This window comes from Schistocerca nitens, chromosome 4 (genome assembly GCF_023898315.1).
Source record: "Schistocerca nitens isolate TAMUIC-IGC-003100 chromosome 4, iqSchNite1.1, whole genome shotgun sequence".
In the NCBI taxonomy this organism is placed as follows: domain Eukaryota; kingdom Metazoa; phylum Arthropoda; class Insecta; order Orthoptera; family Acrididae; genus Schistocerca; species Schistocerca nitens.
The window spans coordinates 33856024-33872534 of record NC_064617.1 but is presented as its reverse complement, the minus strand read 5'-3'; positions in this window follow the sequence as shown (position 1 = coordinate 33872534).

Sequence of the window (16511 nt, the reverse complement as noted above, 5' to 3'; positions counted from 1 at the left end):
ATTAACGCAACTGAACCCAGACAAGTGGCTAGTGCATTCAACCATTATTCCTCAAATATAGCACAGCATTTGATAAATGCACTCCGTAACAAAGGGCCACACAGTAAGAGAGTAAAGCCAGATCAAAAAATTCATGCAAATACGTTATTCGTGTATCCAGCAACACTTGAGGAATTTCCAAAAATCATTCAAGGATTGCCTCATAATCATTTTGTGCGTGTCGCTGAGATACCAGATGCTATCATCAAAGATAGGGCAACGTTTATTGTGGAACTACTAGCAGACATAGTATTCTTGGTGTTTTTTTTCGTCGGTGTATTTTAAAATGATTAAATAAATATTTGTGTTTGTAATTAAATATTCTACGAGATTCCATATGTTCCAGTTTAGGGACCATTGTCAGACATAAAGATCTCTTTAAAAAGTATGCTGTGAGAAATTAATGAAATTTGTGTTTACTTTTCTTTTGCGTGTGTTCGTGCTAAAAGATAATTTGAAGTTCTACACCCTATTTACACATCAATACCTCTTCGAAAGTACGATGTTAATATATGTCAACAACAATTAGTATTTTTTTAAATTTTTAATGGTGCGCATCAAGTCCCTCTGTGTCCTTGATACGTTGATAATGCGAGGATTAATATTACACGTGGTTGAAAATGATGTCTTTATTATCAACACAGTGAGTTATTCCAATTCTGAATTTCCGTTTGAATCTGGTCTGCATAGTGAAGGATGTGCGGGCTACTGCTTGGCGTATATTCTCCTTCCAGTGTGCAAGAGTCCTTGGACGATAGGTGCACAGAGTGGATTCTGGAAATCCCCTAGGAAACGTCACAGGGGCCTAAATCGATGAGGCGACTGTCACGGAAGATCAGACGAGGCGCCCGGAAAACTTCCCTGCAAAACACGTAAAACAGTTCGCACTGTGTGCGCCGTCGTCTCAGCTACGTGCAACTACGCAACCACAATATTAATTTGTCCAAGAAGAGGCAAAAAACAGTCCTCAATCATGCTGAATACTCTCTGAGAATTCACGTTTAGTGTATTCTCAACACTGCACACCAAAGTGCTACACGTCTAAGAGCTGTCTGCTCCTCTCGTGAAGTTGTCCAGGTTTGTTAGCCCACTAGCACAGCGTGTCTTGTTTATTAGCACGTTGCTCGCTCTCTCTTTCTTGCCTTCGTTATTTTCCACGCTTTCTGATGGAATAATTAACGTACTTTGATGCCATTCCGTACTGATGTTATACATTTCAATTGTCAGCAAAGATGGACACAGCCTAAATTAATATATGGCAATAAAAGAATATGAAGTTTGAATTAATAGACAATTAGTTATTTTTATTTAACTTCCTGGCTTGGTTTTAAGGAGATATCACAGTAGATAAAAAACGTACAAGAAAACTGAGTCCTTTTAATATGACAGGAATACCGTCGTCAGTTCGACCTTAGACGGAATGGTCCTGTACCAGTTGCATGTGAAACCACGTTATGGGAGAAAAATTATGGAGCAACGGGAAGTGCCCTTAAGCTGAAATCGCCTGGAAGAACTAGAAGTTGTCAGTCATAGGAACGGATAGAGGAAGTGCAAAATGTTGTCACCGAGCGAGGCGGCGCAGTGGTTAGCACACTGTACTAGCATTCGGCCATCCTGATTTAGATTTTCTGTCATTTCCCTAAATCGCTTCAGACAAATGCTGGGATGGTTCCTTTGAACGGTCACGGCTCACTTCCTTCCCCATCCACCCTAACCCGATAGGGCCGACGACCTTCCTTTGAAAGGTCACGGCCGACTTCCCTCCCCATCCTTCCCTAACCCGATGGGACCTATGACCTTGCTGTTTCGTCCACTCCCCAACCAACCAAGTAACAGTCCATTGCGTTCTGTGAGACAGACTGTGGTTCTATTGTTCAACCGTAGTGCGCACAGAATTTTACGGACCAATTTGACGTTACAAATATACAAGATAGAGGATGTGCATCAGTTAAATGAAAATGGCTACGAAAAGCTAATACATTAACTGTTTACTAAAAGTAGGGACAACGAACTTCTTAAATTTGCTATGGCTGAATGGCAAGGCACATTCTCATCGCAGCGGTTGTGTCACAAACAAAACTGCCGTTACTGGTGCGACGATAGTCCTCAGTAACTCCATCAACGCCCCTCACACAGCCAGAGAGCCACAGCGAGGGGCGCCGACTCCTCAGTAGACATAATCGACGCTTTCTTTCTTGAGGATGAACATAGACGTGCAGTGCGCAGAGGGTTTGGCAACCACATCGTTTCAAGGAATGGGGATATTTCGTTGCTTTAAAGGCCTCCACACTTATCGATCTGTAACTATTTCTTTTGTGGGTCCCTTAAACAAAGGGTGCGTGCTAGAAGCTTACACACGATTGTGGTACTGAATGACACCATTCAGGCGGAAATCAAAAACATTCCTTTAAATATGCTCGTTCATGTGCTAAACGATTTGCAACACAGATTGTCCGTCATTGTCACAATGTTGGGCATCTACCAGATATCATTTCCAAAACACGAACTGTGTGTGAAATGGCAATACTCAAGGGTTTCATTGCTGCGTTTGGAAATGTTTTACAATATATTTCTCGGCCTGTTTCGGCTTATCGAAATCGGTCCGTACTTCTGCTACAGTTTGCTCCCGAATAGGCTCACAACCATTACAACGCATATTTAGGCGTGTAGTAACCCGTTACTTCCACTCCTCTTCTTTGCACATTTCCAGTTCCTCTGTGAGTTTTGATCCACGATACAACTGACTGCCGGCCAGCAACAGGACGTGGGTTCGTATTATAACTTCCTGTCTATGTCAGGGCCGCTCCCTCCCTCCTGCTCCTCCATTTCTCCCCACCACTTCAGCTTCTGATGTCAGGGCTCTACCCACCCACAAAATCTATCCTTCATTTCCGTGTTCCCACTATCCATCATACCACCTTCATTTTCAGTATCATCCAACGGCTTATATACTAACTCGCCCACTCTAACCCACTACAGAACAACCCAAGTTTAATCTTCCCACAAGTTTTTTTAACCAGCGCCGGTCCTTCAGCTTTTTAAACGGTAGTACGTTGCTCCTTTTTAATCAACATCACCATTTCTTCAACTTATTTTAATTATCTATTTTGTCTTTTTATTCTTATTTGTTGAAATTTTTATTTTAAAGGAAGAAAACAACATTGTATTTTGTATCATCGAATAATCAGCATTATATAATCTTTGAAAACATTTTTAAATTCTCCACCCATAAACCTTGCTGTAACGTCCGTACTTACATTATGTAAAGGCATTTGGCCGAAGAGAGATATATCGTAGCGCTGGAAGACAACCTCCAGCACATATGGGGCAGGAATGGCGAAATAACAATAAACAAAAAATCAGAAGTTGGGTCGAAAATTCTTAAGTGCATACGAGATGTATGCTGCTCTGCGATGATCCGTCAGCCGTTAGAAAAGCGAGCCTCTACGACAACGGTGCGTTGCTCCTTCAGCGAATGCATTGTTCCTACTGGTAAACAAACTTTCCGAACAACTGCTTCTAATGAGACCATTCCCATCCTCTACCTGCCATTGCTCGCTTCACCCCCACCTCACCCCACCCTGAATAAAAGCAGTAACCTTAGTTGTCACATCCTTTGCGCAAGAAGAGACAGGATTGGAAAAAATCTACCTCCATCACGATAGCGCACCTGGACAAACAAACGCTTTGTCAGTGATAAAACAATCATTTTAACTATGAATAGTTGGAACTTCCGTCCTGCCGTTTTGACGCCTTATGAATTTTACCCGTTCCTATGTATAAAAAAATCAGTGAATGAAATTGTTTTAGAATTAAATGTGATATTTTGCACACACAGAATCACACTTCGAAGATGAAAGCTAGCCGCTGAAAGGTATTGGACAAAGTAAAATGTCTTGAAAAGAGCATTTACTAACCAGTTAGTTTCTTGCTTTAAATATACACTCTAATAAAAAAAAAAAACGAGGACTATGAAGGAATTATCTTAATGAGACGTAAATACAGTAGTAGATTTGCTGCGCATGTACAGACAAATAAACGTTCACCATTTCAGAAAAACCGTATGATTTATTCAGGACACAGAACATCACAAATTGAGCATATCAGTAACCTGTTGGTCAACCTGTGGTCCTTACGCAAGCAGTCATTCTACTTGGCATTGACTGACAGAGTAGTTGGATATTGTGCCACATTCTGTAGAACTGGCGCACTGGGTAAGAAGAATCACCAGATGGCCAGAGTGTCCTGCCCAGAACGCTCCAGACTTTCTCAATTGTGGAGCGATCCTGAGGCCAAGACAGGATTTGACAAGCACGAAGGCAAGCCGCAGAAACTCTCACCCTGTTCAGAGGGCATTATATTACTGAAATGTAAGGCCAGGATGGCTTGCAATGAAGGGCAACAAAACGGGGTGTAGAGTATCGTCAACCAACCGCTATGCTGTAAGGCTGCCGTGAATTACAAACTAAGTGGTCCCGTTAGAAAAGAAATGACACTCGAGACAGTCACTCCTGCTTGTCGGACCAAACAGCGAGCGACACTCAGGTTGGTATTCCACTGCTGTCATGGGCGTCTCCAGACACTTCGCCTGCCTGAAATGGCATTGATTGGTGAAGAATTGTCTTCAGTGCAAAGACTCGATGACCAGCGAAGACCTGTCTGAAGACGATCCAGGCAGTTGTGGGATACAAAACTGACTGTATAAATGGATGAGACAATTGCTTACACCGAGCGAGGTGGCGCAGTGGTTAGCACACTGGACTCGCATTCGGGAGGACGACGGTTCAATCCCGTCTCCAGCCATCCTGATTTAGGTTTTCCGTGATTTCCCTAAATCGCTTCAGGCAAATGCCGGGTTGGTTCTTTAAGGAACCATTTGCACTCTAGCACAGACAATATTTAATTTAGTTAACTTAGATAATATGTATCGATTTTTTAAGACAAGAGAATGCAAAAAAAAGCAATTAACACCGCTCTCTTGTCACAGCCAGTAGGCATCAACACTCTCATGTTATTCGTTATCCTAGAAGGACTTAATATTTTGTGCGGCTCCACAGTTAGCCATATTGATATTTATTAGCAGAAAAGAGGCGCAGCATTAATAAGTCGCTCTCATTTGTGAATGATCTGCCATTATTTATCTAGAATTTTACGTAAGTGTAATTTATATCGTAATGTATGTGTTGAAATGAATATATGTTTATTTAATCGTATGCTTTTCTTTGTTTTAGTAGTTTTAGTCACTCCATTTTCATGATTGAAGCTGAGGTCAGATATCAGACTGTCTACAAAAAATACATAATGAGCCCTGGCTACGTTCCGTACATCTTCGGACGTGCGAAGCTCGATAAATTCACGGCGTAAAATTTTAATCCTCAATTACTTATCCAAAACAAACTAACAATTATTATTATTACTATTATTATTATTATTATATATTATTATTATTATATTTTATTATTATTATATTTTTTATTTGTTACAGTTCCTTTGAAAGGGCACGGCCGATTTCCTTCCCAATCCTTCCCTAACCCGAGCATGAGCTCCGTCCCTAATGACCTCGTTGTTGACGGGACGTTAAACACTAACCACCACCACCACAATTGCTTACACCTGTCACACAGAATCGTAAAGGAGGGACAATCCACTACTGGTCTGTTAAGACATGTTTCGAAAGGAAGTAGAATTGTCATCATTCATGTTGGCGGGCGGGTCGGTTTTGTACTGAATGTGTGCATGAGGTTAAAATCCGGTCAGACAACAGGGGCTTATCACAGCAATGTAGATTCCTCAAGTTATGAAAAGTGGTTCAGGGAGAAATTGATACCTAATCTACTTCCTCATTCTGTCCTTGTTACAGATAACGCCCCTTATCGCAGTAAGCATCTGCCTCGTGCTACAACATGAAACTCCACGAGGAGTGAAATGACGTCTTGGTTAACAGAAAAGGGAATTTCCTTAGAAAAGAACGTATTGGGGCCCTAGTTGTATTTATTGATAAAATGTACATCAGTATGACCATGCTCGGTTAAAATATTGTCTGTTTTATAAGTTATGTACCCTGGTTTGTTCAAATTCCTCCGTACCACCCCTAGTTGTATCCTACAGTGCAGATATGGGCAAGAGTCAAGGACGGTATTTCTGAACGTAATATGCCATTCAAAACGGACACGTTATTAGCACTTATAGATGACCAAATTGCTCCCATAGCAGAAGGAGACTGGAAGAGACGCTGTGAGCACGAAAATAAAATTGGAGAGCAGTATATTTCACGTGAAGGCTTGCTGGACCGAGCGCTGCTGACGATCGGAAATGTGGTAGGTGGAACAGATTCTAACAGTGATAATCATCGTGATGCAAGCAGTACTGATTCCGCAATTGAAGATGAAACTGAATCAGCTGTCACTGCCAGTGGAGTTGAAACAGACGTGGCTACTGAAAATGAAGAAACGTGGGGAGGAGCGTTTCCTAAATGTGTTTTGTGTGTGGAAGCAGTGACAGTGAAATATCCATAGCATTATGTGAACCGACGAACTTATTATTTCTAAAATGGAATTGCGTCTGTAATTAGTCTAAAAATCTTTGAACGTGTTCTCAACAGTGTAGCTACTACATATGACCAAATCGTACGTTTCGCACGTCAGTGCTTGTGAAACAAATCCACTTAACGCCTCCAGCCGCTCTTGCCCTCCCTTGCAATGGAACTCCGGCGCATAAGAATGTCCTCTGTTTGCAGGAAGTGCGCACCGATGTTCATGTGTGGCCAGTAACTTACATGCTCGTCTGCTTGTAAAGCAAGACTTATTATGTACCTGGATGATTTAATGATGAAAAGGCCGTCCGAAACTAATCAATAAATAAATCTTCCCGTGCAGTTTAAAATGGCCCCCTAAATGTTACTGTAATCAATAATTCTTGAATCGGTACCTCGTTCATACACACCTCCCTACAACTAGTTGTCTATGACCCACGCTGCAGACTTCTACGTCAGCTGCTGTCATTGTTATATTCTGTGAACGCAGCACTCGTCCGTTGCTAGGCAACGTTCTTCTGAACTGGTGAACCGAGCTGTTCTCGCCGCATTTAGACGAAGGTTCGTTGCTATACATAGTCGTATTTTTGCAAGCTGGTGGACACCGGGTGTGTATTGATGAAGGTAAAGGACATACTTCTTCTATGTTATAACTTATGTAAACCATGTATCGTCCATTTTGCGCTAAAACGTACGGATTATGGAAAGCTAATACGTACTTTCTTAGACGTGAAAATAAAAGCTCAATTCGGTGTATAAACCTGTACAGAAAGTTAAAAATGACAAAATAATTGTTTGGTTGCACTAAAGAATGAAGATTTCCTGTCTTGACAGTTGGAAACAATTCCCCATCAATTAGTTCTTCGTCACCATTGTGTTTCGTTATCAAACGAACCTCACTAAAATTCTGTTAGATCAGCTCCGCCTGCCTGTAGTGTGACATTTTTTTCCTTTCGTGGTTTAGCTTATCAGTCAGGCATAAATAGAAATACTCAACGATCCCTCGAATAATGACATAAGTGAAACAGATCGGTGCCGCGCGGAGTGGCCGCGCGGTTTGAGGCGTCCTGCCACGGGCTGCGCGGCCTCTCCTGCCGGAGGTTCGAGTCCTCCCTCGGGCATGCATGTGTGTGTCGTTCTTAGCATAAGTTAATTTAAATAGTGTGTAAGTCTAGTAACCGATGATCCCAGCAGCTTGGTCCCTTAGGAATTCACACACATTTGAACATTTGAAACAGATCGGTCAAACACGGCGCATAACATTAGTCTAGTCTAAATGTATAGCAGTGACTGCTTGTGTGTCTGTTTCTCGTCTGTGCCGTTTCAAACTGATGTCTTATGGTCCTCTTCGTCGTTCCTAAACAATTCCGTTATGTCTACAGCTTTGCTTTCGCCGTTTGCAATAGATGGAAGTGACGACAGTCGTTGGTGCAGATGATAAGTCGTAACTGTCATAAAGTAATCGTAAGCATTTGTAAACATAAATCCGTCAAAATATTTGTGAATTTGTGACTGGATCAGAAAGTTATTCTCCATTGAATATGTCAAATGACGGGCCCACTTCTCGTCGTTTGCAGAAAGTTGCAATTTTCTGCATTAACATAAAGGGATCTGCGGCTGATATTCATTAAATACTGGGTAACATCTATGTTGAGGTATCTGTTAGTGAGAGAACTTGCACAGAATCATGTAAGCGCTTTAAGAACGTTTGACGTCGAAGCCCGACATGGCGGTGGAAGAGAGAAGATTTTCTAGGCGACTGAAACTGACGAAAACAATCACAGGAGATAGTTATCGAATGCAGTTAACGCCTTCGAGACGAACACTGGAAGGCAAATGCCTACAATAGAGCGACAGAAACGAAAAGGTGATTTTTCAGCATGACTGTTCTCGACCTACTGTCGCAAAACCCGTCAAAACATACCTGGAAATGTTGAAATGGGAAGTCCTGCCCCACTAAACATATTCACCGGACATTGCTCCCTCTGACTAGCACGTTTCTCGATCAGTGGCAGAAGGCCTGGCTGACCAGCACTTCCGGCCTTATGAACAAGTGCAAAATTAGATCGATTCGTGGATCTCCTCAAAAGACGCCCAGTTCTTCCGCCAAGGGGCTCGTATGTACCTGAAAGATGGGAGAAAGTAGTGATCCGCGGTGGCCAATACTTTGGATCGTAAATTTTTTGTAAGTTTTTCACAATAAAGTCTCGACCTTCGAGAAAAAACAGCGCAAGCAAAGTTGTAGATCTAAGAAGTAACATTCAGATATCTACTCCTACATCTAACACCCTTTTTCTTTCTTACAGTCTTGATGTGCTAAATTATTATTATCATTATCTTCCCTTTCTCTGGTTGAAAATGGAAAGTGACGCGGACCTTGATCAAGCGTAACTTCCTTTAAACTGTGCGGTATATGTTACGTTACATTTAGGAACTTTCGGGTAATTGAAAATGTATCAATAATTACAGATTTCTGTAGTTGTATATATACGTTTGGATGTAGCTGTATTGCGTTGATGTACTGGTGGATCTCGTGTAGTATGACTCCTGTAGTTGATAGTATAATTGGTATAATGTCAATTTTATCCTGATGCCACATATCCTTGACTTCCTCAGCCAGTTGGATGCATTTTTCAATTTTTTCTCCTGTTTTCTTTTTATATTTGTTGTCTTTGGTATGGATATTTGGATTAGTTGTGTTAATTTCTTCTTTTTATTAGTGAGTATGATGTCAGGTTTGTTATGTGGTGTTGTTTTATCTGTTATAATGGTTCTGTTCCAGTATAATTTGTACTCTTCATTCTCCAGTACATTTTGCGGTGCATACTTGTATGTCGGAACGTGTTGTTTTATTAGTTTATGTTGTATGGCAACTTGTTGATGTATTATTTTTGCTACATTGTAGCTGTACTCTGTGTGATTTTATTTCGTTTTGTTTGGTCCTTGTCTACGTTTCTTTTGTTTGTGTCGTCTGTCTCCTATTCTGTTGAACTTTTTTTTTTATTCCCTGTGGATATTTTTAGCATTTGGAAAAAGGGACCGATGACCGTCGCAGTCTGGTCCCTTGAATCCCCCAAACCAACCAACCAATCTGCTCCGTTTACATACTGTTGATATCGCGTCACGTGCCCGCAACGACACCAGGCGGCATCGTACGTAGCGGTGGGCAGTGGTCGAAACGTTCTGACTGCTCACTGTATGCATCCGCACGAACCCTACTCCCTCTGACCTTATCTTCATAGTCCTTACGCGAAATGTACGTGGGAGGCAGTCAGCTTCAAATGCCGGTCCTCTAAGCTTACTCAGAGTGTCCCTTGAGAAGAAAGTCGCCTTGCCTCCAGGAATTCCCATTTGATTAATTAAAACTTCGGGGCTGAACTGCCGTGGCCCATATATAAACTTCTTCTCCTTCCTGACGTTTCGCTGCCTACTGCGGGCACCATCTTCCGCGGTGAGTGGGCGACTGGCTGCTAGGCTCGCTCGCTCGCTCGCTGTATAACACTGGCGACATATGCCAGGTGTAGAGGCAGTGTAAGCAGCGGAGCTGCTGTTCCTGTGCTGACCTATGGTGTTGGCAGTGGGGCCTGTCTTGACGAGCTGTTCTCAGTGAGCGTCCCTGGCTATAGAGACGCTCTTTGCATCTTCATCGGGACTGCGCGAGAGCAGCAAAGCTGGTGGACGGGTGCACTTTACGGGAAGGAGCAGCCACGCCCCGTTGCTGGTTTCGGCCCCGTCTGAACGCCGAACAGCCTCTGTAACTGGCAACGTGCGGCACGTCTGTTTTTCTTCTCGGGTGAGCTCACAGGATTTGCTCTCGTGCTGTCTCGCGCACTTTACGCAGCGGGGCAGCATGGAGGAGTAGCGGGAGACGTGGTCCAGCCCCTGGGATGAGAAGCACTCGGCCCTCTTGCCTTTGGCCCAAAGCGGCTCCACCGCGATCACACTACCGACCCGCTGCACCTGGAAAATCGTCCGGTTTTCCAGATTGTCAACGAGGACAACCTGGTACAGTGGCATGTCACGGCGAGTTCGAGGGGACTTCATCAGGCCGGCGAACCGGATGCCAAAGCCCATGTCTTCGAGCTCCTCTCGGAGGTAGTCCGCGCCAAATATGAGGGGAATGTGGCGGAAAACCACCTTCAGAAGTTTGAGCGACTCGGAAGGGTGCGCGTAGCACGGGAGGCCATCCGTGCAGATGGTGTCCATCACCGCGCGGTACTCTTCACCGGATATCACTGTGACCTTATAGAGGTCGCGGCCGGCGGCCTTGACAGTAGTGGACGTGGCCACCCTATCACGTTTCTGCTGCAGATCCTTGTAACGCCGTCCCATTGGACGACGATAGCCGGCGGGGGTGGCGGCTTCTTTTGGGGCGGTGCTCCGGTAGAAGCCCGCGACCATCTTCACAGCCTCTGTGGTGGAGGCGCGGGAGGCCCCAGACGCCTTCTTCCGCGGCATCGCGGTGTGAGAGGCCAGGGAGGAGTTCTCGGAATCGTCGTGCGTCACAGCCCGGCGCTTTCTGGGCACGCGGGCATCGTCAGGGTCGATGTCGCGACGCTCTGCCTCGGCAATCGCCTCAGCACGATTGGCGTCCGGCAGTTGGATGGCGTCCATCTCGGTGGTATCTGCAGCAGACTGTGCCTCCGTCCAGACCGCGGGGTTTCCCCTAGCGCAGGACGGGGCATCAACTACCGCAGCCGCGGGCTCTTCCTGTGTCTCTGGGGCCAGAGGAGCAACCGGGGGCACATCCACCTTTCGAACGGTCGAGTCCAGCTGCGCAACAGCCGCCGAGGCCGCCGCCGCCGGTCCCGCAAACTCTTGCAGTGCGGCCGGCGAGGCTCTCGGTGGCACAGCCGACTCTTGCTGCCTCGTGAGGGGTAGTGCAGCAGCCTACAGAAAGTTACAGAAGGCGAGTATGGCCGCTTCATCATTTTCTCGGCCAAGGTAGGACCCCCCGTGAGCGAGCTTGTTCATAAGAATGAACGCTCGGTCACTAGAGTGCAAGTCAGAAGTAAAAGAGTCATCCGTAGCATAGTCAGGAGTCGGTAGCCGGTTCGTCAGAGGTGGGGGGCCAGACGGGGCAGCCACCGTGATCAGCTCAGTCGCCTGAGCTGGCCCAGACCGACGGCGATCCGCCACACCCTTCGCATGGAAAGACAGCTCTCTCATCGGCATCTCGAGCAGCACTCGAGTGCGTGCGTAAGCGCGTTCGTCGTGCGGCTGCTAGGCCCTGGAGGTCCTGCTTATATAGAGCGCTTAGACAGCGCCACCACTCATCACGTGCTTTCGACTTTATAACTATCTCTGGCTAGTGCCATCTCTCTCCCAATCTACAGTTCCTTTTGTGTTCCATTAGGCGGGTATTAACACTCCTTTCAGTTGTTCCAGTATAAACCACAGCAATATAAGCCACAGCTACGCGGCATTTAATACAAACCTGGGGTAGCTAAGGGGTGTCGGCCGTCTTTCACCGATCTTAAACTTTCACTAATTTTCTTGGTAGGTCGAAAGATTGTCTCCACTTGAATCTTGGCCAAAACTTTGCCAGTACGGCCCGTGATGTTATGAATAAATTGAAGAAAAACTTTTCCAGCCAAGGGTTGTGGCTGTCGTGTATTTTCGGACACTTTTCTTCTAGGGTGGATTGCTCGATCTATCTCGTTGTCAGTGTACCCATTTCTCTTTAAAGCCGTTCGGAAATGGCTTAATTCATCTTGCAAATAAATTGGCTCACGGATGTTATTAGCCCTGTCCACAAAAGTTTTTATGACTCCTCTCTTCTGTCTAGGACGATAATTCCGTGTGTCTGTGGCATGGTTTATATTGGAACAACTGAAAGCAGTGTTAATACTCGCCTAACGGAAAACGAAAGGAACTGTAGATTGGGACAAATTGACAAATCAGCTGTAGCGGAACGCGTTTTCAAAGACGGTGATCAAGAAATAAAATTTATTGAGACAAGCGTGATAGCTAGGACCTCACATTATTATACTCACATGTATAGAGAAGCTATAGAGATCTACTAGCACGAAAATAAGTTTAATAAAAAAGAAGAAGGATTAAAACTAGACAATATATGGCGGTCGACTTTGCACCAACGAAGTGACAATCGATTACCTGTAATCGAGAGAGATGGCACTAGCCAGAGACAGTTTTAAAGTGGAAAGCACGTGATCAGTGGTGGCGCTATCTAAGCGCTCTATATACGCGGGACCACCAGCGCCTAGCAGCCAGTCGCCGACTCATCTGGGAAGATGTTGCCCGCAGTAGGCAACGAGACGTCAGGAAAGAGAAAAAGTTTTACATAGGGACCGCGGCAATTCAGCCCGGAAGTTTTAATTAATGAAGACGCCGGCCGTCAAAGCTTACATGTTATGATTAATTCCCATTTGAGTTACCGAAGCATCTCCGTAACACTTGCGTGTTTTTCCTACCTATCGATACCAAATCTAGCAGCGTGCCTCATAATTGCTTCGATGTATTCATTTAATCAGACATGGTACGTATCCTAAACACTCTAGCAGTATTCAAAAATAGGAAGCATTAGTGTCCTGTATGCGGTTTCCTTTACAAGTGAATCACACTTTCCCAAATTTCTCCCAATTAACCAAAGTTCACCATTCACCTTCCCTATCACACTCCTCACATAATCGTTCCATTTCATGTAGCTTTGCAACTTTACTCCTATATATTGAAACAATGTGATTGTGTCAAGCAGTACACTATTAATGCAGTATCCGAACACTACGTTTTCATTTTTCCTTTTCATCCACATTAACTCACATTTTTCCTCATTTAGAGCCAGCTGCCTTCCATCACACCAGCTATAAATTTTGTCTTAGTCATCTTGTATCCTCTTACAATCAATCGACTTCGACAGCTTCTCAGAATCTGTACTAACCTTTACTGTCGTCATTGCGCATTCCATTTTGAACCCAGAGTGCAACAGCCTTTGCCTCCACATCATTTTCAGAAGTTCGTTGTTAAAAAATTGTTGGTCTTTTCCGTCCTTAATCCTCCTACTATGTTCATAGTCCTCCATACCACGATTTACAGTCTGCTTACAAATAGTCCATAACAACTTTACATCCATCTTACTGGAACTACGTGATGTCTGATCACTGACTAAGTGAGATGTTAACGACTGTTCATCTGCTCTTTTTAGCAGAAACACTCTCCTAGCCTTCTTGACTGATTAAATAACTTTCGTAACCATAGTTGTTACGGTGCCATCATGGTCCCCGTCTCTATACTAACGCCATCGACAAGGTCCGGTCTGTTTGTACCTGCAGGGTCTGAGAGATCTTCATCGCGTTTGGTCTGCCGAAGTAGGCATACATTATGAGCAAAGTTTTACATTGATTCAGCTACACTTACATGCAAAAGATAGGTTCTTTATAGTATATATATATATATATATATATATATATATATATATATATATATATATATATATATCAGTCATTACCTTTCACCACAGACAACGCTGTGGCCGATAGCGTTCACTGAAAAACCGACGGCTACTTGGAAAACATTATCAGCCTATCATGAACTTCATGTTCCCAAACAGCTAAGTAATTTTTATGGTTGACAATACGCCATGTCAGCGGGTGACAGTTGTTTGCGATTGGTTTGAAGAATATTCTGGGCAATTGAAGCAAACGATTTGGTCAACCATATAGCCCGACATGAACTCCATCGAACACGTATGGTATATAATCGAGAGGTCAGTTCGTGCACAAAATCCTGCGTCGGCAAGACTTCCGCAGTTGTAGGCGGCTCTTGAGGCACCTGGGGACCTCCAACGACTTGTTGAGTCGATGCTACGTTGAGTTGCTGCACTACGCCGAAGAAAAAGAGCTCCGACACCACATTATGAGGTACGCCATGACTTTAAGTCGCTTGTTCGCGTCCATCTGTATAGGCAGGATGGTCTCAGTAAACATGGGTAAAAAGCACCACAGAATTTCCTAACAGATACGCTTATTCGTGGGAAAGGTTTTTGCATGTAGTGTATATACATTTCATACATATTGTCTGAATTAGAACGAATTGAAATTAAGTTGTGAAAACGATACCACTGTTGCATACCAAACAGCGGCCATAACCAAAGACGGAAGCAATGTCTCGTGAATGCAGCAAGCAGGACCTAATTTGTAATATCTCATGTGGCTGGGTAGCGAGCGGCAGAAGGTGTGGGTGTCTAACAACCCTACCACAACAAAGGTCAGAATTTAATAACGATTGTGGTGTTGCTCACGCTGCTAAATACTGCAGTTTCGTGCAACAACAGTCATATTATGTGGCAGGTGTCATTGGAGCACAGTTAATAGTGATTTCATGTAATAATGAAAAAACTAGGCACTCATCTTTTTGTGTTTCCCACGCTGGTCTCGTCGTAAAATCATGGCTCAATCGTTGAAAATCTAGGTGGTTATGATTCCAAGCTCGGATGCAAAGATGCATAGGTTTTATCCTGTTATATTCAAAAGTTTTGTAGATGCGCTTCACAAAACATTGTTCAAGATTAAACCTTTCAAAGTTAGCACAATAGTGGTGTAAAAAAAAAATAATCAGCACTTCGAATTTAAGTTTCACTTACTTTTAATTGCTTTTATTGCAGTATCACGTAACACACAAAACATCACTTCACAATACAAAACATACTTGAAAACATCTTCCTCACAGTCACTGTTAAAGTTCACATTTTATAAGCTGACGACAGTATTCGTCTTTCCAACATGACGTCCACGACTTGACTTTCTCAAAGTCGGACACTCTAACAAGTTAACAGCTAACTAATAATCGCTTACGCGCCCAAAAATCAGAGTTACAAGTACATCAAAGATCATAGTGACAAAAGAAAGAATACACATAAGAATAATATCATTGCAATATAAACATATCGATGTATCAAAAGTGAAATCAAATCTGAATGTTGTCTCACAAATATGTTAAGTAGTTAACAGAAATACAGTAGAATATTACTGGTATCGAGAGGTTCAGGTGAGGTACCATAATGGTTACGTAATTCAAGTACCATTACAGGTGGAAGCCGAAATGTTGTGTGATCAAATCCCGGAAGAGTTCCCTTTCTCCACTCTGTCTCTTAACCTAGTAGCACCTCGCAATGATCTGGCGATACACATTTCGAAATATGGCTAAAATTTCAATCTGCCAATGGCTGCTTCCCTCAGATTAGCATGCGCAGTTCGCACACTTAATTCATTGCAGATTCATTGAACAACGGGCAGTCAGTTACTCTCCTCTGAAGCATCGTAATAAATATGGGCAGTGACGAAAAGATAACCACTTCATCATCAGGCTGTGATGAGACACTTACAGTTCGAAATAATGAAGTACTTTTTATCAATAAATCCCTTCCAATCACTTGAGAAGAATTGCATTGCGAAGAAAACATCCAAAAAATGTAATGTTTAATTTTTTTCTACGAGTAAAATTTTTTCCTAAAAGTAACTTTGCTTCGTTGACTGGCTAAAACCGATACGGGTATTTTTCGGTATTTGTTTGGCTGTGGTCATATCAGCTGCTTTTATTTTTTTCTAATAACCGAGTAAAAATAGTCTAAATATCATTTAGCCATTGCAGCAATGCTAAAACCGTCCGTTTCTGAATAAAACTTTTTTTTAAGGAACGAGTGTTTTTTATTCGTAAGACTTGCATTGCTTTCAAATATTGTGTTATAATAGAAAATGGGAAAAACAATCAGCTCTATGTTAATAACAATACCGACAGAAACGGGCAACAAACGAATAGTACAAGAATCGGTATACCTCTGTTGGGTCCTTAATGTACCTGTTAGCATGTGGCGTGGCCTATTAGATGGTATGCGTGTACATGCAGTGTGTGAGACTTGTGCTATCTGGTCTATATGGCAGTTTCTCACTGTCATCGTCGGATATCAGCTGTATTACATAAT